The following is a 22,783-nucleotide window of genomic DNA, read 5'->3' on the forward strand; positions in this document are numbered from 1 at the left end:
GGCAAGCACACAACATGTGCTCTGACACTCAAACACTCGCCTCATACCCGATGCGCTGGCCAGGCACACCAGGACCAACAACTAATGTCACTGTCGCACTCTGGACCCTGATGGGGTGAAAAGAGTCATAGAAGGACACACAGTACAGCCAAACAGAGCCGCACGTGCACAACGAATAGAACAATAAATTATTTGTGGTAAATAAACCACAAAGTCGGGGTAATACGTGACCATGCAATGCCTAATATCACGCCCAAGGAGGCACGCCCAAACCAACCAAAACCGTGGGCGCTACCACCCGTACACACATACCCCTAACCATGCGTGACTTGTACTGCAGTCACAACCCTACACTTACTGGGGGCGCTACCACCCAGATACCAAACCATTCACCTCGGATGAATGACCACAGTCAAGCTCCAACAATTGGTGGCGCTACCACCTCACACAGCCATACGTGGGATAACCATGCATAACTCATTACAGTCATGCCCCGACATATATGGTGGCGCTACCACCATAAACCCACGTACACTGTTTAACCCTGCGCGACTCATCAAAATCACGCCCATACTGTACTGGAGGCGCTAGCCCTAGAAATCACATTTGGAAGTCACAAACATGCTGACCTGGCATTCACACCATCAGCAAAACCATACTTATATATCACATATAAGCTTCACCCAAAACCAAACACATGGGAGGCGCTACCCCCGCATTCACCAAATAATCATATCCACACCTATACAAGAAACCATTGTAGGCGCTACCCCCAATCTCACTAAATTCCCGGAGTCAGTACAGATTTTCTATACTGTACACAATGCATCACAAAAGAGATTATACAGTTCACATTGCATTGCTCTATACATTTGAAATGATGCATTTTTTTTAACACCATATTTCATGAATTCCAATCCAATCCTAATGGTCCATGTCGCAACTTAGAGACCTGAACGCTGAAAATCCTCAAGAAGGTTAGTTCTAGACTCTAATCCAATACAATAAATGTCATGAGCACATTTCCATATCCAATCATAAAGTCCATGTCGCTATAAAGCGGCCTAAATGCTGAAAGTCCTCAAAAGGTTAATCCTAGTCTTCAAACATGACCCACACCACTCACAAATAATCATGAGAAATGCATGCAGCAAACACCCATACCATTACCTGAAGTAGCGAAACAGAAATGCATTCGCTTAAAAAAAGACGTCACTGTCACCTCCTATGTATCTACAAATCCTCAAAGTGTAACCATCCACTCTTAAAAGACCAAATATCATTGGCGCAACACACATGGATAATATCACAAAAGGATATTTAAGTCCCTTCTCCTTGAATCCTTAGAAGATAACCCGTCACCATCTCATGGTCTGTCCATCAGTGTTTAGACATCCAAACAGCACCTCGGCCCCCGCACCGTTCCTCCTTCGGTGGGGAGAATGATAGATCTCCAAGTCTGCGTTGCATTAACAATACATAGACTTATTCCCTCTCCATGCCGCTCAGAATGCATAAGTAATACTCCAACGGGGCATCGCCTACTTTCCCTTCGCTGGGTAGACCACAACCTGAACGTGCCGCCACAGTACAACACAGCGCACACTCGACTTCTGTTTGCCGTACTATTCCTCAATGAACGTTACGCTGCATCCTGAACACGCAGCCTCATGCCTTTGGGTTCCTTACTCGGAAATCCCCATCATTTCTCACCCTTGACGCGATACAGCTGCATTGTTTAAGCCTCCCGATTCTTGCAACTCCTGAAAGTTTGGCTTGTTTAAACCTCGCAAACAACGATTCCTGCATCTCCTGAGCATTCGCCAGCTCCGTTCACTTCCATACTGACGTCACCATTCCCTTGCCAGACACAGGGTAGTGAAGATCTCTGCTCACCCAACGGTCACTGCCTCTGGCATCTACTGACTCTGCTTTATGCGCCATGATCACTTTACGCTTTACCAGTGCCAAAGACACATCCCTTCACCCTGGCTTCATTTACTTTCATTTTCTTCATCATCGGGAGCTTTCCCTTGGTTTGCCTTGTCCCTTGTTTTACCTGCTGGGACATATGATTACACCAAATGGGACAGCTCTGCTCTTCCTTTATGGGCAAACCTCCCACTTTACATTGAAAGCAACTGCTTCCCACTTCACTTAACTGGGACAGCATCACTTTTCTCCCTATGGGCCAGCTCCTTTCTGCATCCTATGCAGCATGACTTCTCATTTCATTACTGGGACACAGCTTCCTTTCATCTTCTGGTCCAGCTCCCTCTCCAGCCCCCGGGACTCAGCTCTCCCTCCAGATCATTAGCTGCTGGTCCCTCATGCTACGGGGTCTACGGGGTCTTTTTCCTCCCCCTTTGGCACCCTGGGTGATGGTTCTTACTTGTATTGGGGCAGTGTTGTCCTTCTTCTTGTCCTTTCCTTTCCTGCACCCCCCGCAGCAGGTTTCTTCAGCTTCCTACTTTTTCTTGCACTTGGGTTCTTCTTCTTTAAGACCGACTTGTCGCCAATGTTACAAAGCAGCTCCCAGCCTTCTTAGGTTGACATGCTAGGTTTATTATAGCTTCTCAGGACACCTTCACAAGCAGTTACATAGTCTTTAAGTAAGTTACATTAATAGGACAGAAACACTGGCAGCCCATCACCCAGGCTTCAGGCTGACTACCTGCCCAACATAGAACCTTCCCTCAAGCATTCAGGCACTCAGACACAAACACTCCACATGACATCACAACATTCCTTCTGCATTCCCACTACCAAGCTCAGCCAGACACAACACTATGCAGGCCCACTCCTCTTTCGAATGCCTTGTCTGCAGGTTTGCTCTCTCTCCTGGACACACTCTCTTACCGTGGCTACTATCTATCAGCCACCTGGTCAGATCACCTCCTTCCTCTCTGATTTGGCGGACCTCTCCTCCTCCCTCCTGGCATCGACCACTCAACTCCTCCTTCTTGGAGACTTTAACATCCACCTGGATGCTTCCTGTCCCTCCTCTGGACTCTTTTGCAGCCTCTGCGACTCTCCCTTTCTATTCTCCCCTCTGGTATGACTCACTCTGCAGAGCACTGTCTGGATGGTTTGATCTCCTCAGACATTCCCCTCTCCATCCCCCTCACCACTCCTCTCTCCTGGAGTGATCACTTTCTCCTTTCTTCCCATCTCTCCCTCTCTACCCCTCAGGCCAAGCCAATGCCAGCACTGCCACCTACCTTCTCGGTCATCCGACCGATGAAGAGTGTGTCAGTTGAGGCTTTTGCTGCCACTTTCTCTCCTGCTCCGCCTCCTCTGGCTGACTCACATCCTGACACAGCCCTTTCCATGCTCCACTCTTCTATCTCTGTCACTCTTGATGTTCTTGCCCCTGCCATGAGAATCCACTTGAAGCCCAAAGCCAAGTGCAAATCCGGGTATGACTCTGACCTTGTCACCCTTAAACACAAGTGCACGGTGGCTGAGAGGAAATGGCTAGCTTCTTGTGCATTCTCTGACGAATTGGCCTGCCGCCTGCGCCAAAGGCAATACTGGCTCTCTGTCTACACTAAGAAGAGAGCCCACATCCAAGCCCACGTCTCTGCAGCATCTACAACTCGGCTGAACTCTTAAAGTCTGCAAGTAGCTGGCCAATCCTGCTGCAGTCTCTACCTCTCCTGTCCAATCCGAGGCCCTCTGCACGGTCCTGGCTTCTCATTTCATCTCTAAAACCCAGGACAATCTGTCCACCCACTCACCCTCTCCTCCCTCTAAACCCTCCTATACTTAAGCTCCCCGTGGCCACCCCTCCTCTCTCTTTCTCTTCCTTTTCTCTGTTCTCCCCTGACGAGGTTTCTAGACAAGTCTGATCTATGAAAGCCTCATCAAAACAGGTTCTTCCCTGTGCTTCCAAAATGATCAAGGACTACATTTGACACCCTCGCTCCTAACCTGGCTGACTTCTGCAACCACTCATTTGCCACTGGAGCCATCCCTCTCACCCTGAAGCACTATCTTGTTCACCCTCTTCTTAAGAAACCCTCAGCTGACCCATCCTGCCCGGCTAACTATCACCCATCTCCATCCCTCCTTTCTTGGGCAAACTCCTGAAAAGGCTGGCCATCTCCCAACTTAATCTTCACTGCATCTGTTGGTTGTCTCCATGATCATCAGTCTGGCTTCAGAGCAGCCAGAAGGACAGAAACTGCTCTCCTGAACATCCATGAGGACCTGCTCTCTTGCCTTGATTCTAATCTCCCATCTGTCCTCATCTTACTCGATCTCTCTTCTGCCTTTGTAACGGTCAACCATGCCATCTCGCTCTATCGTCTCTGTGATAACCTGGGTATCACCGATCAGGCCCTGGCCTGGCTGACCTCCTTCCTCTCTGATCGACCCTCCCTGTTCCAACTTGGGTTCTTCCTTTCCTCCATCTCACTCTCTACCTCTGGTGTTCCCCAGGGGTCTAACCTCTCTCCCTGGCTGTGCAACCAATACCTAGCACCTCTCGCCCACCGCATTGCTGCTCTCTGCTCCAACCTTCAGTGCTATGCGGATGACACTCAGCTCATTTTCAGGCTCCACTCTGCCTCCTCTTCCCCTTCTCTCATCTCTGACTGTCTGTCTGCTATGTGGTGCGCCACCAACGATCTCTGCCTTAATGCCAGTAAGACAGAGATTCTGCTCATCGGCACACCTGCATCCTCCTTCCTTTCACTCTCTGGCCGGCCTCCCTTCGCCCTCTTCCTGCTCACACCTGCAAGGCTAAGAACCTTGGGGTCATCTTCGACTCCACATACTCCTTTTCTCTTCCTTTTCTCCTCATCCCTGACATCTCTTAGAAGTCAAACTACCAACTGCACCTCCTCAGAGGTATTCTTCCTTTCCTCTCCTTCCCCCAGAAGCTCACTGTCTCTAGACCTCTGGTTCTCTCTAGGCTGGACTACTGCAACAGTCCCATTCTAAATCTGCCTGCTTCTACTATCCGCCCTCTGCAACTCATCCAGAACAGGACTGCAAGACTTGTCCTTGGCCTCAAGCCCAGGGATCGTATATCTCCAGCACTGTAATCTCTGCATTGGCTCCCAGTGGCTGCAAGGATTAAGTTCAAGACCCTCTGCATTGTCCACAAGGCCTTCTGGGGCCTGGGGACTCAATACCTCCAAATCTCTCTTCGTAAATACCTTCCTACTCTAGCTGTTCGCTCCTCCACCTCCAACTCCCTCAGGGTCAGTTGCTTCTCCAAGCAACGAGTTGGTGGTAGATCTCTTTCTTTGGCTGGGGCCTCCCTCTGGACAGCCTCCCACCCTCTCTGAAACTTGAGGGGAACCATCTGTGGTTCCGGAAGCACCTCAAAACCTTCCTCTTTACTTCTGCCTTCTCTCTTCCTCTCCCCTGCTGATTTCCTGTCTGATACTGCACTGGTCACCTGGCTACCCTCTGATTTCAGGCCCAGGTCCCTGCCCGCCCAGTTGCACACCTGCACTGACTCCCGGCAACCCTTGCACTTGGGTCTGTATCTGTAACCCTACAGTACCCCTACCTGCACTTTTGGACACGTGCTGTCTGCACTTACCCTTGTACCTGCCACCTGCTGGCCATACTTCTTGTTATTGTTTTGATCCCATATACAGCACTGCCCCTTTCCCCTGGCACTTTACCCTCCCCCTCCCCTGCACTTGTACAATCTCAATGTGACTTGGCCTAGTAAGATTGTTAGATTGTTGTTTCTGTCCTCCTTCTGTTCCCCCTTCTTTGCCTCGTCGCGCCTTGAAACACTTGTGTATAGGCGCGTTACAATTGCCATATCATATCATATACCCATCAGCAGACCTTCTACATGGCTATTCAAACGGCCATTGGAATGCAAAGTACGCAAAAGTGGATACCACTGTACACTGCTCCAAGTATCTGCCCAGACATAACGCTCCACCGCCTCCCGTTCCAAGGAGAAAAGAGGGGATCCTAGCCCCTACCATCTATCTGCGTGCAAGCAGACTTAATGTACCTCCCCACGCAGTATTGGGTACTAAACCTATATGTCCACATGAGTCATAAAGACCTTATGGGAGTGCCACAGAATGGGTACCGCCAACATGTTTAATCTGTGCAAAGGTAGAGCAGGCCACCTGATTATAAACGCTACCCGAATCAATTAACACAAGATTTTGTCGCAGCAAAGAGGTCCCTAGGGGCAACAATGATTGGTGGCTGGAAAAGGAGTATCGTAGAGGGGAGGTATCAGAAAAGACCTGGACGAGCTTTCTATTAAGTCCTAGAACTGCAACGACCAGGCATACAAGACAGGAAAGATCTGCCCAATACAAATCAAAATGGCTGCCCCCCCACCCCTATAGTCTTTATCTCACTAGGAAAGTCCCAGGCAAAGGTTCAGTCACCACCCCAAAGCTACATGAGCAAGACATTAGGCAGGGCCCCATCCCAGGGTAGTGGCAGAAAGCCTAAAAAATCCAGACTGCACAGCCAAGGCTTGGGGTTGTTGGAGGTGAGGAGGACCGCGTTGGAGACATTTGGTGAGCAGGGGTTGGGAGAGGCACTAAAATTGCAGGAGATTACAGTAGAAGAGTGCAGTGTAGGCCCGAGATTGTTGCATCAGCAAGGCAGACGGAGCCAGAGATAGCTGCCTGATATCAGAAGGAGGAGCTGGGAGAGAAAATGGACTAGGTTGGCGAACATCAGAAGGAGGAAGTTGGAGATTTGTTAGATGAGGTTGGAGAACATCATAAGGAGGAGGCGGGAGTGTTATTGGAGAACGTTGAAGAACATCAGAAGGAGGTAGTGGCAGGGTTATTGGCAGTGGTTGGAGGACATCAGATGGCATAGGTGGGAGAGATATTGGAGGAATTTGGAGAACACCAGAAGAGGTTGGGAGAGTTATTGGAGGAAGATGTAGAACATAACAAGGAAGTGGGGCAGCATTTACTGGAAGGAGTTTCAAAACATTGGTAGGACAATTGTGAAGGAGGTTGAAGAACATCATCAAGGGATGGTGGGATCAGAAGGAGATGGTAGAGCTCTTTTGGAGAAGGTTGACCCAAAGAAAGAGGAGGGAGCAAGGATTTTGTAGAGGTTGGAGATATGTTATGAGAAGCAGGTTGGAAAATGCTCAGAACATCACAAGTTGGTGGAAAGATAGACCATGATCAGCAAACGAGAGAGAGAGGGAAGGGTCCAGGTGTTGAATTCTGGTTCAGTGGTTGACTTCCAGATCTATGAGGTAGGATGCCAAGCTGAGAGGAGGTGCAAGAGTATGACATGGCAGTGAGGAGGGCACAATTAGGCCCAGAGAGCAGAGGCGTCTGCAGGGAATCCTAGTGTGCCTTTGTAGTCATACTTTGCTGGACCAGGTCTCTTGCATCTTTCCTCTTCTCTGGGGATCAGAGACTGCAGAAAAAAAGGACTCCCAGAGGTCAGCTAGTCATGCTGCAGGGTCCCACCCTCGAAAAATGATATTCCAGACCCTTCTGCAATATGTTTGTTTTGCATATTGCAAGGAGAATGGTATTCAGAACATGCCCTTGGGAAACACGCACTGAGGAGTGTTATCCGTAATAAAGATCGGCACGCTTCTACACACCACCGATGCCAGAATTGCAGAGAACCCAGGAACTACTAAAGAGGTTGTCCTGAGCATTTTAAATCCCTTGTTAGGAATGAAAATGCATGGCTCTGGCACTCCTGTAGGACCACCCCGGGAGAAGCAGCGCGCTGTCAGGTAGCAATAGAACTGTGGAGGGGGGCTCAGAATGCCAGAATCTGGAGTGGGATAGAGGAGTCTTGGACTTTACAGACTGGCATCACTGACTGGGGGACTTTGAGAGCTTGGTGTGGTCTGAAGGTTTATTTAAATCAGGGTCTCCTTACGTGCTGTGTACTGTAGTTGTTGCCAGACCTAACAAAGCGAATTTTAAGAGTGCTTTGCTTTGACTCAAATACAGTGGCCATGGTTTGAGGAGAAGGGACTCGGTGGGGACATGCTGTTGGCTTGAGGGAATGGGGGTCCTTGCTGCAGCAGTGGGGCAGTCAGCTGAAGGAGGAATAGTATTTATCATCTTAATGCAAGGTAGATAGATGTGCGTGCAGAAATACCAACACACATAATGGAAATGGGGCAATTAATTTGAGGTGCAGCCGAGCAGCGACTGAACCTTAAAAACGAAATGTAAAAGAGCATGTAATGGAAGGATGTAAATTGTGCCCTTACCTGGCCCTTTGTGAGAGCCAACTACAAATAATAGTTAAAGTTGTGTACTGTTCCATTTGGAAATAATAATTCATGCTACTTTGCAGTTAGGTTCAGAACTAGTTAATTGTGTGCTTTAGTTTGTTATAATATTGCATATAACATGTTACCGTGAGGGGTCCTACATTTTCCCGGGTCACCAGCTAAGATGTGGGTGGAAGCACAGAGCTAGAAGGGACATTGTTGGTGTATAGATACGATGATGAGGAATCTTGGTTAAGATGTGGGTGGAAGCACAGAGCTAGAAGGGACATTGCTGGTGTACAGGTAAGATGATGAGGAATCTTGGCTAAGATGTGGTTGGAAGCACAGAGCTAGAAGGGACATGGTTGGTGTATAGTTAAGATGATGAGGAATCTTGGCTAAGATGTGGGTGGAAGCACAGAGCTAGAAGGGACATTGTTGGTGTATAGTTAAGATGATGAGGAATCTTGGCTAAAATGTGGGTGGAAGCACAGAGCTAGAAGGGACATTGTTGGTGCATAGTTAAGATGATGAGGAATCCTGGCTATGATGTGGGTGGAAGCACAGAGCTAGAAGGGACATTGTTGGTGTACAGTTAAGATGATGAGGAATCTTGGCTAAAATGTGGTTGGAAGCACAGAGCTAGAAGGGACATTGTTGGTGTATAGTTAAGATGATGAGGACTCTTGGCTATGATGTGGGTGGAAGCACAGAGCTAGAAGGGACATTGCTGGTGTACAGGTAAGATGATGAGGAATCTTGGCTAAGATGTGGGTGGCAGCACAGAACTAGAAGGGACATTGTTGGTGTACAGTTAAGGTGATGAGGAATCTTTGCTAAGATGTGGGTGGAAGCACAGAGCTAGGAGGGACATTGTTGGTGTATAGTTAAGATGATGAGGAATCTTGGCTAAGATGTGGGTGGAAGCACAGAGCTAGAAGGGACATTGTTGGTGTACAGTTAAGATGATGAGGAATCTTGGCTAAGATGTGGGTGGAAGCACAGAGCTCGAAGGGACATTGTTGGTGTATAGTTAAGATGATGAGGAATCTTGGCTATGATGTGGGTGGAAGCACAGAGCTAGAAGGGACATTGCTGGTGTACAGGTAAGATGATGAGGAATCTTGACTAAGATGTGGGTGGAAGCACAGAACTAGAAGGGACATTGTTGTTGTATAGTTAAGATTATGAGGAATCTTGGCTATGATGTGGGTGGAAGCACAGAGCTAGAAGGGACATTGTTGGTGTACAGTTAAGATGATGAGGAATCTTGGCTAAGATGTGGGTGGAAGCACAGAGCTAGAAGGGACATTGTTGGTGTATAGTTAAGAAGATGAGGAATCTTGGCTATGATGTGGGTGGAAGCACAGAGCTAGAAGGGACATTGCTGGTGTACAGGTAAGATGATGAGGAATCTTGACTAAGATGTGGGTGGAAGCACAGAGCTAGAAGGGACATTGTTGGTGTACAGTTAAGATGATGAGGAATCTTGGCTAAGATGTGGGTGGAAGCACAGAGCTAGAAGGGACATTGCTGGTGTACAGGTAAGATGATGAGGAATCTTGGCTAAGATGTGGGTGGAAGCACAGAGCTAGAAGGGACATTGTTGGTGTATAGTTAAGAAGATGAGGAATCTTGGCTATGATGTGGGTGGAAGCACAGAGCTAGAAGGGACATTGCTGGTGTACAGGTAAGATGATGAGGAATCTTGGCTAAGATGTGGGTGGAAGCACAGAGCTAGAAGGGACATTGTTGGTGTATAGTTAAGAAGATGAGGAATCTTGGCTATGATGTGGGTGGAAGCACAGAGCTAGAAGGGACATTGCTGGTGTACAGGTAAGATGATGAGGAATCTTGACTAAGATGTGGGTGGAAGCACAGAGCTAGAAGGGACATTGCTGGTGTACAGTTAAGATGATGAGGAATCTTGGCTAAGATGTGGGTGGAAGCACAGAGCTAGAAGGGACATTGCTGGTGTACAGTTAAGATGATGAGGAATCTTGGCTAAGATGTGGGTGGAAGCACAGAGCTAGAAGGGACATTACTGGTGTACAGGTAGGATGATGAGGAATCTTGGCTAAGATGTGCATGGAAGTATAGTTAAGATGATGAGGAATCTTGGAGTGTTTCACAGGGAATTGGCTGCCTCTTCTTCACAAAGGGTGAACAGGTTGCTGATCCAGCATGGCACCACATGTACTAACAGTCTTGTTTCAGGTTGCTTTACTCTACTGATGCCATCACCCTTAGACTGGCACCTAGCCACAGCCAATAAGGGACAGGTGCCATTTACCTGGATTTGCCCCGTCTCCAAGCGTTGTGCCTGCTGGGAGGGGATGTAGCCTGAGGGAACAGCGTGCTTACCTGCTCCCTAGACACTGGGGAGAGGTGGTGAAGACCAGTTCAAACTGATATTCACCAAAATACAGACTCCACATAATCTCTGGATTATGTGGAGTCTGTATTTTGGTCCACCTGACTAACCAACAAGTCCACCTGACTAGCCAACAAGATGCATCACAGAAAGATGCCCCCTGGCCATCCGCTATCAATGACCTTGGGATCCTCGGTCAAGATCATGAAAGAGATTCACCAAAATATAGACTCCACATAATCTCTGGAGTCCACCTAATCAGCCAACAAGATGCAACTCAGAAAGATGTCCCCTGGCCATCCGCTATCAATGACCTTGGGATCCTCTGTCAAGGTCATGAAAGAGATTCACCAAAATATAGACTCCACATAATCTCTGGAGTCCACCTAATCAGCCAACAAGATGCAACTCAGAAAGATGCCCCCTGGCCATCCGCTATCAATGACCTTGTGATCCTCGGTCAAGATCATGAAAGAGATTCACCAAAATATAGACTCTACATAAAATCTGTAGTCCACCTAATCAGCCAACAAGATGCAACTCAGAAAGATGCCCCCTGGCCATCCGCTATCAATGACCTTGGGATCCTCGGTCAAGATCATGAAAGAGATTCACCAAAATATAGACTCCACATAATCTCTGGAGTCCACCTAATCAGCCAACAAGATGCAACTCAGAAAGATGTCCCCTGGCCATCCGCTATCAATGACCTTGGGATCCTCTGTCAAGGTCATGAAAGAGATTCACCAAAATATAGACTCCACATAATCTCTGGAGTCCACCTAATCAGCCAACAAGATGCAACTCAGAAAGATGCCCCCTGGCCATCCGCTATCAATGACCTTGTGATCCTCGGTCAAGATCATGAAAGAGATTCACCAAAATATAGACTCCACATAATCTCTGGAGTCCACCTAATCAGCCAACAAGATGCAACTCAGAAAGATGCCCCCTGGCCATCCGCTATCAATGACCTTGTGATCCTCGGTCAAGATCATGAAAGAGATTCACCAAAATATAGACTCCACATAATATCTGTAGTCCACCTAATCAGCCAACAAGATGCAACTCAGAAAGATGTCCCATGGCCATCCGCTATCAATGACCTTGGGATCCTCGGTCAAGGTCATGAAAGAGATTCACCAAAATATAGACTCCACATAATCTCTGGAGTCCACCTAATCAGCCAACAAGATGCAACTCAGAAAGATGCCCCCTGGCCATCCGCTATCAATGACCTTAGGATCCTCGGTCAAGGTCATGAAAGATATTCACCAAAATATAGACTCCACATAATCTCTGGAGTCCACCTAATCAGCCAACAAGATGCAACTCAGAAAGATGCCCCCTGGCCATCCGCTATCAATGACCTTAGGATCCTCGGTCAAGGTCATGAAAGATATTCACCAAAATATAGACTCCACATAATCTCTGGAGTCCACCTGACCAACCAACAAGATGCATCAATGAAAGATGCCCCCTGGCCATCTGCTATCAATGACCTGGGGATCCTCGGTCAAGGTCATGAAAGAGATTCACCAAATTATATTTCGGTTTATCTTCTCCTCAAATTTAACGTATCAGTTGCACTATCACCAACAGGTTGGATGAACAAGACGATCTACAATCACAAATATTGCAGATTATGTGGTAACTTGCTGGAAGAAACACTGTTCCACCTAATCATTCAATGCGAAAGTCTGAACTATATCTGCATGAAATATTTTAAGTCACATAACAATGCTGTTACTGTGCTTGATATTCCTTGTTTATGGTTGAAATTTTTACAGGATGATGATATCAATTTAATCTATTTCACTGTTAGGTTTTACCTGCATCTCGTTGAGATTTTTAAATGCATTATATAACTGTTATTGTGTAAAAGGATGAAAACATTTTAAGCTGTATGAAAATGATTTGTCTCAAACTTATTTTGTTTGTACCAAGAATGAATTTTAACTGTGTTATATGAAATGTTATACAAAGCTTTTGCTATATGTATATATATAACACCACATAATCTCTGGAGTCCACCTAATCAGCCAACAAGATGCATCTAAGAAAGATGCCCCCTGGCCATCCGCTATCATCGACCTTGGGATCCGCGGCCAAGGTCATGAATTTGAGGTACTGAATCTGCACAATTTATCTGTATGCAAAACTAAGAAACCACCTCTGAGTTGCCACACCTACCAACTTGCATTGTCAACTACCACACACCTCCTAAATCTACTCGTCCACCCCATCTTAATTAGTCTTGATTGAAATGTTTATATAAACCTTTCACCAACCTTCCTGGTTTCAACTCTTCTCTTTTAAAGGGTCCCAACAATATTTTCTGCACCCCACAGCCAAAAACACCTTTATGGGTGAACTCATAAATGCAAGATTGTCTTTCAGGAATGCAATACAGACATATTAGCACCCAGGCGGGGGAAGCCAGAAATCAGATGGCTAGGAATGCAGACTTGAACCGTAGGTACAAGCCCACGTTCCAAGCCGCCTGACACACTGTGACCACTAACCTCAAGACTGACCGCACATGCACGCTCCGGTTACTTACCAAATCAGATTTTACACTTCATAAAAACACAGGAAAACACATAGATCAAGGCCCCCACACCTTGAACTACAACAATATTAGCGCAGCTCACTGGAATTATCCCAAGGAAGTGGGAAACCACCCACCTCAATATACGGCCGCACCGCATTGCGCATGTGCGATCATGAATAGTGTTTCGAAAAAGCAAGTCATCATGACTTGCAGGGCACGCTATGCACATGCTCAGAGAATCAGAGCGCTACTCCTATCACAGAGCCAACACAAATATAACCCCACGAGTAGGGCTCACAACAGAGCAACCAGGACTCCGAAAGGAGCAGACCGGGCCAACTGGCCAGGTAAGCCATACAGCGGGGGCTGTGTAAAAGCTCCCTCAAATGCAGATAACTTTACACACATGGTTTCACAATGCCACCCTGTTCCAACAGTAACTCAAATTCAATCTAATATGCAATGGAACTAAATGTTTCTTACTGCGATTCTTTATACAGCAAAAGACAGTAACACACATGGAGAATCACACCCCCAACATGCATGCTCACCAGCACGAATTATAAGTGCGCCGGGTCACTTGACCTGACCCCTGATATTAGCAAGCCAGAATCCGCATCTCCTTCCATGAGGATGCCACAACCAACACGTAAACTCACCTCCAACTCATTCAACCCACACTCCATATAGTTGAACACTGGGGACACCTGTCTAAATCCCAATAGCACAGCCAGCCGATCACTTACCCAACACTCCCCACAGTCGCACAACGGGGACGATACTCCACCTTAAAGGTTCCCCTGGGAAATGGCGAGCCATAATAATACAACCTACAACTCATGGGTTGGTTGACACCACATGACACCTGTGCTTACCAATTGCATGCTCGAAATGGATGCGCACAAGCCTAATGCCATTACACACAAATTATCCACAGCACGGCCCCTGTATCTTTCAGAGCGAATCACTAGACCTACTACAACCAGACCCACCAGAAATGCATACACCAATTGAGTTACAGTTCCCAAGACACGAAGGGCCCGTGCCGAGGCTCCAGCTTCCTGTTCATTGCCGCCTCTCATTGGAACTCCCTACCACCCCCCCAGCCTCATCAACATTGCTCTCTGGAATGACAGATCCGTCTGCAACAACTCTGCTGGCGTCCTGGACATGTTCTTTCATCTCAACCTTCACTTCCTATGTCTTACTGAAACCTGGATCTCCCTCCACAACTCTACTGTCCCTGCTTCACTCACCGGCTCCCCTTCATCCTTCTCTCATATCTCTCTCCCTTCTGGTCGTGGCGGTGGCATTGGCCTTCACTTTCACCCTAAATACCTTTCTTCTACCTCCTCACCGCCTCTTCCTACTTTCCATTCCTTCGAATACCTATACAAATCCTTCTCTTCCCCCCACCCTATCTCCTTTCTAATCATCTATCAGCCTCCTGGCCCCCTTTCCTCCTTCTTCGACGACCTTGATCACCTCCTCTAACTTATATCTCCCTCCCCTTCTCCCCTAAATGTACTTGGCGACTTTAATCTTCAGCTCCCTACTCCCTCTCAATCCTCCCCCCTTCTCTCTATCCTTGTCTCCTATCTCCTTTCCCCTCTCCCTGCCTCTCCTACTCACTCCTCTGGCTCCATTCTTGACCTTATCTTCAACTGAACCTACCACTCTTCTACTGTCTCTACACTACCTACCTATCTCTATGACCATGCTTTAATCTCCTTCTCCCTCACTCCCCACCCCTTTCACCTTCTCCTCTACCATCCCCTACCATCTTTTATGGACGTGACCTTTGCGACTTTACTCCCTCTCTCTTTTTCGACACTTGCTCTCCCTTTCTTACCCCACTCCCTGATTTCTCCTTGCTTCTGGCCATTGAAGCTCTATCCACTCTTTCCTCTTCTATCTCCTCCACTCTTGATCTACTCTACCCCCTCTCCTCTTTCTGTCTTGCCCGTAAACCCTCTCAACCTTGGCCCTCTCCTCAACTTCTCTCAATGCGTCATCTCCTTCGACGTCTCGAGCGACTCTGGCTGCAATTTCCCTCGCTATCCAACCAAACTTCTCATTTCGCTTACCATTCTCTTTATGACTCATGCCTTGCCTCTTCCAAACGTTCATACTACTCTAACCTTCTCCACTCCCAAGCCTCTCACCCTCACTGTATTTTCAAGACCCTCTCTTGTCTTCTCTCCCCACCTACCCCTGACCCCTCAGCCTCTTCTACCCTTTCTCCTTCTCTTTGCTAACTTATTCTCTAAGATTCTTTCTTCTCGTCAATAAATTAACAGCTCTTTCTACTCACCCCTTTCCATTCCCCTTCAACCTGCATGTCTGACTTCTGGCCTGTCTCCCCTACTGAAGTGTCTCTCCTCCTGTCCAAAGCCCATCCTACGTCTGCCCGTACTGATCCTCTCCCCTCCCTTCTTATCCCCAAGATCTACCCTCTTCTTATTCCTTACCTAACCTCCTTCTTCAATACCTACTTTTCCTCCACTACCTTTCCCACTGCATTTATGCATGCCAACCTCATTCCTATTCTAAAGAAACCCTCTGCTGATCCCCTTCTTACCTCTAACTTCCGTCCAATCTCTCTTCTCCCATGCCTATCTAAACTACTTGAACGCCTCGCCTATTCACAGCTCTCAGCCTTTGTCACTAATCTTTCTCTCCTACCCAGTGGCAGATTTAAGGCAAAGGGCCCCGTGGGCAGCACCTGACAGAGGGCCCTAGGTGGGCGGGTCATGGAGGCGGAGCTTAGGGTGGGCGGAGTTAATTGAGGTAACAAGTGCACAATGGCAAACTTTAGGGACAAAAGCTATTTTTTATGAAGTTGTCTTTATTACAGTTGCCTAGGGGTCTGACTAACTGGAAACAGATGGGCCTCCTAAGCAGGCTTTGCTATCAATGGTAATATTGGCGGATGAAGCCTAAAGCTAATGTTGGAAATGAACATGCTTCAAGGCTAATGGCGAAAGAGAATTACTTAAAGCTTTTAAAGAGCGCCCAATTTCCTAGAAAAATGGCTCTAAGAAGTCTAGCTGGATCCAATGTTTGTAATTACAACTTTGGACATTTTTCACAAAAATACAGAACCTTGTGGAAATATGTCTTTAATAAGTACACATTTCGCAGTACAATAAATTCAGTATTGTGCAGCCAAAAAAAAACAGTTCCTTGATAGACATTCTTGTGCAATAAGGGAAGTTAAAACACAATTGCCAGCTAAGCTTCATAAAATGATGCCCTACGCATACATAAAAAAATTAAGTGCAATGCTAGAAGTAAATAAATTGCCAGCGCCAACCAAAGGTCCCCAAATTTTATAGGAATACACTGCCTCTTCGTGCCTTTGCCTTTGCAAATGCTTCTATCAGTTTTGATAAATCTAAATTATACACAGTAGCTTGTTCAATTGCCAGAAGCGCCAAGTCACTTAGACGCTTCTGTGTCATGGTAGAGCGCATGTAGTTTTTCACACGCCTTAAAGTACTCATGCTCCTCTCTGCACTTGCAATGCCTATTGGCAGGGTTAAAAATATCCTGCACAGCATGGACATCTCTGGTAAGACATCTTCCAGAGAAGAGGAGATTATAAACTGCAGATAATTTAGCACTGTACTCGTGGGGCATGCACTCCCAGTTTTGACATGTTTCTGAACTTCAAAATAGTAGGTCTGGAATAAGACCAGGTTGCCCAGTAGCTCCGGGCTGAAGACTGAATATTTCTTTAGGAGGAGTTCAACTGGTTTTCCTAGCTCAACACTGCTCAGGCCTGATAACCTTTGGGGCTGTAGGAAGCCAAACAGTTCACTCACTTCTTGGAAGCCATTGCATCGCTCTCTCATTTCACCAAGCATGTTATCCAATACTTCAAAGTATCCTAGTTTATGTTTTTCCAAAGGTGAAAGTGCCACATCCCTTAAAGTTTCTCCATCACGCCTTGGTACACGCCTTTCACGTTGGACAGGGAAATCATTCTGTTCAAGCCCCATTGCTTCCCATTCTTCTCTGGCACATTTAATCAAATCAAAGTAGGCATCATCTGACCTTAAATTCTGAAGCTTCTGTATTGTCACTTTAAAAATTTCAGCAACCAAAAATAGGTCAATTGACTTAGACTGTAAGATGCGTGCCACAGCATCCATAACAGTGAGGACTTTCTGCCACCACAACAAGTTCAGATAAAATACCCAATCCATTGATAAGAGGAGTGTTCTTGCCTTCATTACATCCTCTCCATTACTTCGTTGGGCATGGGCTTCATCCTCAAGGCACTCAATTATGTTCAAAAAGTTCTCTTTCATAGCATCAACTGCCTTCAAACGAGCAAACCAACGTGTTTCACACAGGGCTTTTAAGCGCAATGGAACATGGCGAGGTTTTTTATATTCTTGGCTTGATGAACTAGGTGCGACATCATATAGTTCTTTTTCATTTTCTACTGCACTGGAGGATTCCTCTTGTGGAATTCCGCTGCAGTCTTCTAGATCATCAAAGTTACAAATGTCATCTAGTTGGGAATTTTCCTTTGTAACTATTGAGTCACTTTCCTGGGCAAGCGAAGTAAGGTGTTCATGGTTTTCTGATTTTTTCAATAAAAGTGCCCAGCGACGATTGGAAAATGCAAAGTAAGTGTACACTGATTGTATGACGGCAAAGAAACATTTGGTGGTTGGGCTGGCCCTGTTCTCTGCTGCATGTACCAGAACCAAGTTAATTTGATGAGCAGGGCAGTGTATATAAGGGGCATAGAGATGGTCTCCCAAATAATCTTTAATTTTTGCCTGCAATCCACCCCGTGCGCCCGACATCACACTTGCTCCATCATATCCCTGCCCACATAGATAATTACGATTCAGCCCATAGTCCCCAAAAAGAACATTCACAATGCGGGAACACAATGCAGCTGCATCTGCTTGCTGTATGTCAATGAAAGAAAGAAAGCTCTCATTGATGGTCACATTGTTTTTTTCTCTATCAATATGAACATATCGTACCAATATTGCCATTTGATCTACATGGGATATATCAGTCGTTGAATCGGCAATCAGTGTAAAGAATTTCGCCTCTTTGCACAAATCTAGGATTGACTTCCTAGTCTCCAAAGCAATCATGCTAATGAGCTCATCAGTTATGGTTTTGCTGACATACTTTATACGGCTTTGTGAGTTGAGGTGAGCATTAAAAGTAGGATTGTACCTGGCAATCAACTTAACAACCGTCAAAAAAAGTCCACAGTTGAGACCATCTAGGTTTTCCCGATGACCCCGAAAAGGCATTCCTAAAGTAGACAAACTTCGAACTATGTCTAAAAGAATAGTTAGCACTTCATGCCACTTCTTAGCTTCTTCGGAAATTTGTTTGTCAAGAAATGTTTCAATGCTTTGGTCATTGTTGTAAGCTAAAAAAGCTAAAGTAGCTCTCATGTGCGATTTGCATTTTGCGTGTAGCATCATTGATTGTCCAAGACGCCGCCAATCATTGAAGCCTTGAACCCACTTTACATGTTTGGCTTCATGGTCACCCAAAAGCCAGCAATAATGGCAATATGCATAGTGTTCTTTGTATGAGTAAGCCAGCCATTTCACTCTTACACTTTCATTTAATGCATTCTTTATGAAATAGGATGAAGAGGAGAAGTGACGCAAACTGGCATTTCTTGGATATTGGCCATCTGCAAAGTCTTTTTCTAGTGGTTGGCATGCACCATGAGAAACCAGAGCACACAGTTCAGCTTTCGTAACATGTTTGTAAAGCGCTTTATCTGTTACAAAAACAGATCTTAATTTATCACCCGGTGATTCCACCTCAGTGATACATTCATTCTCTGTATTATCTGCAGCACTTCCTATTTTCAAATCGGTTACAGAATTATTCTGGAGTACTTTTTGTGGGCTCATGTTTGTGATCACATCAACATGGTCAACATTTTGGTTTAGGTTAGTTGCTATAGTAGCCGTAGCTACCGGTGCACATTCATAGAGCTGTTGAGTGCACGCATACAATGGAAATGCCACAGCAGGTTCACCAATTTGCAGAGCAACTGAGGCCCCAATAGACTTTTGCCCCCCTCTTTCTGTACTCAAGCTCTTCTGACAATCTGTACTGGAAAAACATAGGGCCTCATTCCGAGTATGGCGGTAAGGGATAGCGGCCACCGCTAACGAGAGCGGTGGCGGTAATCCCTTACCGCCATACTCCGAGTTCCCTTAGCGCCATGGTGCTTTTAACACCTGCTTTTAGCAGGCGTTAAATACCATGGCGCTAAGGGACCTTGATGTTAATTACGCCACCGTAATTTACGGTGGCGTAATTGACGCCTTCCCCACTCCCATTATGCCCTATGGGGCAAGAATGGGAATGGGGAAGGGTAAATGGGGATTGGGGAATTACCGCCCCGCCAACCTTGGAATGGGGCGGTAATTCCGCCAACCACCAAGGCGCTGCCGGTCCGGGTACGGCGTCAACCAAGGCGTTAATAGCGCCATTGGTTAGCGCCGTACTCGGAATGAGGCCCATAATCTCCTCTGTTTTGGATCGCTTGCTGCAGAATTCAAAAGTAGTCGATGCTTATCTTTCCTTTTCAAAGCACCAGACTTGTGCCTGTAGGTGGTGGCCACGTCATTTCGATCCATTCTAGTACTATATCCTGACTGTTTCAGTAGCTGATGACCAATGCGCATGTGTACGTGGCAGGGCAAGTCTTAAAAAAGAAAGAAGAAAAATTGGTCCTTATTAACATGGGCAATGGGAAGACATCACACGAGGTGACATCACAGGAGGTGACATCACAGGATAATTCCTACAGCATGCAGGTTTGTTTTATTGAGGGGCCCGCTGTCCGGCAACTTTTGTTATAAAATAAAATCATCTACTCTCGACACACTAAACTCTAGTTAATGATCATTATTGGTTATTTTGTCAACCATTATATATAGACATATTCACATACAATAATCGCCCAACCAAAGTTGCCACTGATTTATCAACCTCAGAAGGATGAAAGGCTGAAGTCTCAAGTAACAGTGCTTTGAGGATATTGGGTCAGTTACGCTCCACAAACGGGGGCCTTGGAGAGGCAGGGGGGCATGGAGACACAAACGGGGGCCTTGGAGAGGCAGGGGGGCATGGAGACACAAACGGGGGCCTTGGGGAGGCAGGGGGGCATGGAGACACAAACGGGGGCCTTGGGGAGAGGCAGGGGGGCATGGAGACACAAACGGGGGCCTTGGAGAGGCAGGGGGGCATGGAGACACAAACGGGGGCCTTGGAGAGGCAGGGGGGCATGGAGACACAAACGGGGGCCTTGGGGAGGCAGGGGGGCATGGAGACACAAACGGGGGCCTTGGAGAGGCAGGGGGGCATGGAGACACAAACGGGGGCCTTGGGGAGGCAGGGGGGCATGGAGACACAAACGGGGACCTTGGGGAGGGAGGGGGGCATGGAGACACAAACGGGGGCCTTGGGGAGGGAGGGGGCATGGAGACACAAACGGGGGCCTTGGGGAGGGAGGGGGGCATGGAGACACAAACGGGGGCCCTGGGGAGGGAGGGGGGCATGGAGACACTCACGGGGGGCTGGGGCAGGAGGGGAGCATGGTCCATGGAGACAGTCACGGGAGCATGGAGACACAAATCCCCACAATAGCTAAACTTACCCGTTGTTTCAGTAGGCAGGAGACAGCAAACAGCAAACACCACTCGACAGCCTCGACTCGAGCAGCACCTTCTCTTCTCAGCTGGGCCCGGGCAATGGAGATTACTTCTTTTTCCTCGTGGGATCACACCGCCGGCACATAACACTGCGTCACTGTGACGTAGACACGTCTCCTGGGCCAGTCCTGGCCCAGGATTGGAATGAACCCGGAGTGTTAAAATGAAAGGGCCCTGTTGTGTGGAAGGGGCGGGGCCCTGTTGTGTGGAAGGGGCGGGCAAGGGGCGGGCCCTGTTGTGTGGAAGGGGCGGGCCCTGTTGTGTGGAAGGGCCGGGGGGGCCCGGGGCGGGGGGGGGGCCCGGTCGCCTTTTGTTTGCCTAGCGACCGTTAGATCCGCCTCTGCTCCTACCCCCTCTCAATCTGATTTCAGACCTAAACACTCTCCCGAAACTGCCCTCACTTATATCCTTAACTCCCTTCTCTCCGCTCGTTACTCTAAGCAAGCCTCTGTCCTTATTCTCCTTGACCTTTCTGTTCTTTCGACACTGTTGATCACCCCCTACTTCTCAACACTCTTTCTTCCTTTGGTTTCAAAGACTCTGTTCTCAAATGGCTCTCATTTTACCTCTCCTCCTGCTCATTTGCTGTCTCCTGGGGTGGCCGTTCCTCGCCTACCCTCCCCTGGAATATGGTGTACCCCAAGGTGCGGTTCTTGGCGCTTTCCTATTCTCCCTCTACACCTCTCTCCTTGCCCCTATTATATCTTCATTCAGTATTTCTCACCATTTATATGCTGATGACACCCAACTCTTCCTTTCTTTCTCCTCCTTCTCCTCTGACCTCCACCTTAAACTCTCTTCCTGTCTTACTGCCATTAAAAACTGGATGTCATCCCGCTTTCTTTCTCTCAATACTGATAAGACTGAAGTCTTATTCTTTCCCTCCAACACTCTTCCCCCCTCCTCCTCCTTTTATTCACTTTCCCCCCACTAATCTTACTATTTCTGCCCACAACTTAGGCGTTCACTTTGACTCTTCCCTCTCCTTTTCCCACCATATTTCTCTTACCTCTCGCACCTGTCTCTACCACCTCTTCGATATTTGCAAAGTCTGTTCCTCTCTTAGCTTCCATGCAACTAAACTCTTAATCTCCTCCCTATTCTCTCATCTCTTCTATTGCTCCTCCCTATTCTTTGGACTACCTGCTTCTCATCTTGCTCCTCTCAAATCTATCTACCACTCAGCTGTCTGTACCCTCTGTCTCCTTGCCACGCATGACTCAATTTCCTCCGCTGTCCTCCCTTGGCTGGCTTCCCTTCCACTCCCAACTTAAATTTTCTCTGTCTAGTCTTTAAGTCTCTCCATGACCTGGCTCCCCCCTATCTCTCCTCTCTCCTCTCTTTCTATAATCCCTCCCACCCCCTCCGTTCAGCCGACCACTTCCTTCTCATCATCCCCCCTTCCCCATGTGCTTCCTCCAGTTTCCACTCCATTCAGCTCCAAGCCCCCCTGCACTGAAATGCCTTACCTCTCTCAATCAGCTCCATTCCTACCTTTTCCTCCTTCCGCTCTTCTCTGAAATCTCTCCTTCTCCATTCCCGCCTTGAAACCTTCCCCACCTCTCATTCCCTCCCCTTTCCTGATTCTTCCCTATGATCCTCTCTTCCCTCCCCCTTCCCCTTATCCTCCCTCATTTTCACCCTATTCCCTTCCTGTTTCCTCTCTCCTCCTTCCTTCCTCCCTTTCCCGCTCGCCCTTCAGATTAATTGCTCTACTTACAGTTTTTTACTGGTTCGATTCATGATTGTAAATTGCTTCTACTGTTATATTGTCTATTTATATTGTTGTTTAATGTAAAGCGCTTTGGATGAAAGCACTATATAAACTAAATAAACACAAATACAAATTGAACCTTGACAAAGACCTTGAGAGGTCGAAACACGTGTCGACTGACCACCAAAACCATGCAAATAAAATGCAC

This window comes from Ambystoma mexicanum, chromosome 4p, assembly GCF_040938575.1.
Source record: "Ambystoma mexicanum isolate Mex_15411 chromosome 4p, UKY_AmexF1_1, whole genome shotgun sequence".
Lineage (NCBI taxonomy): Eukaryota > Metazoa > Chordata > Amphibia > Caudata > Ambystomatidae > Ambystoma > Ambystoma mexicanum.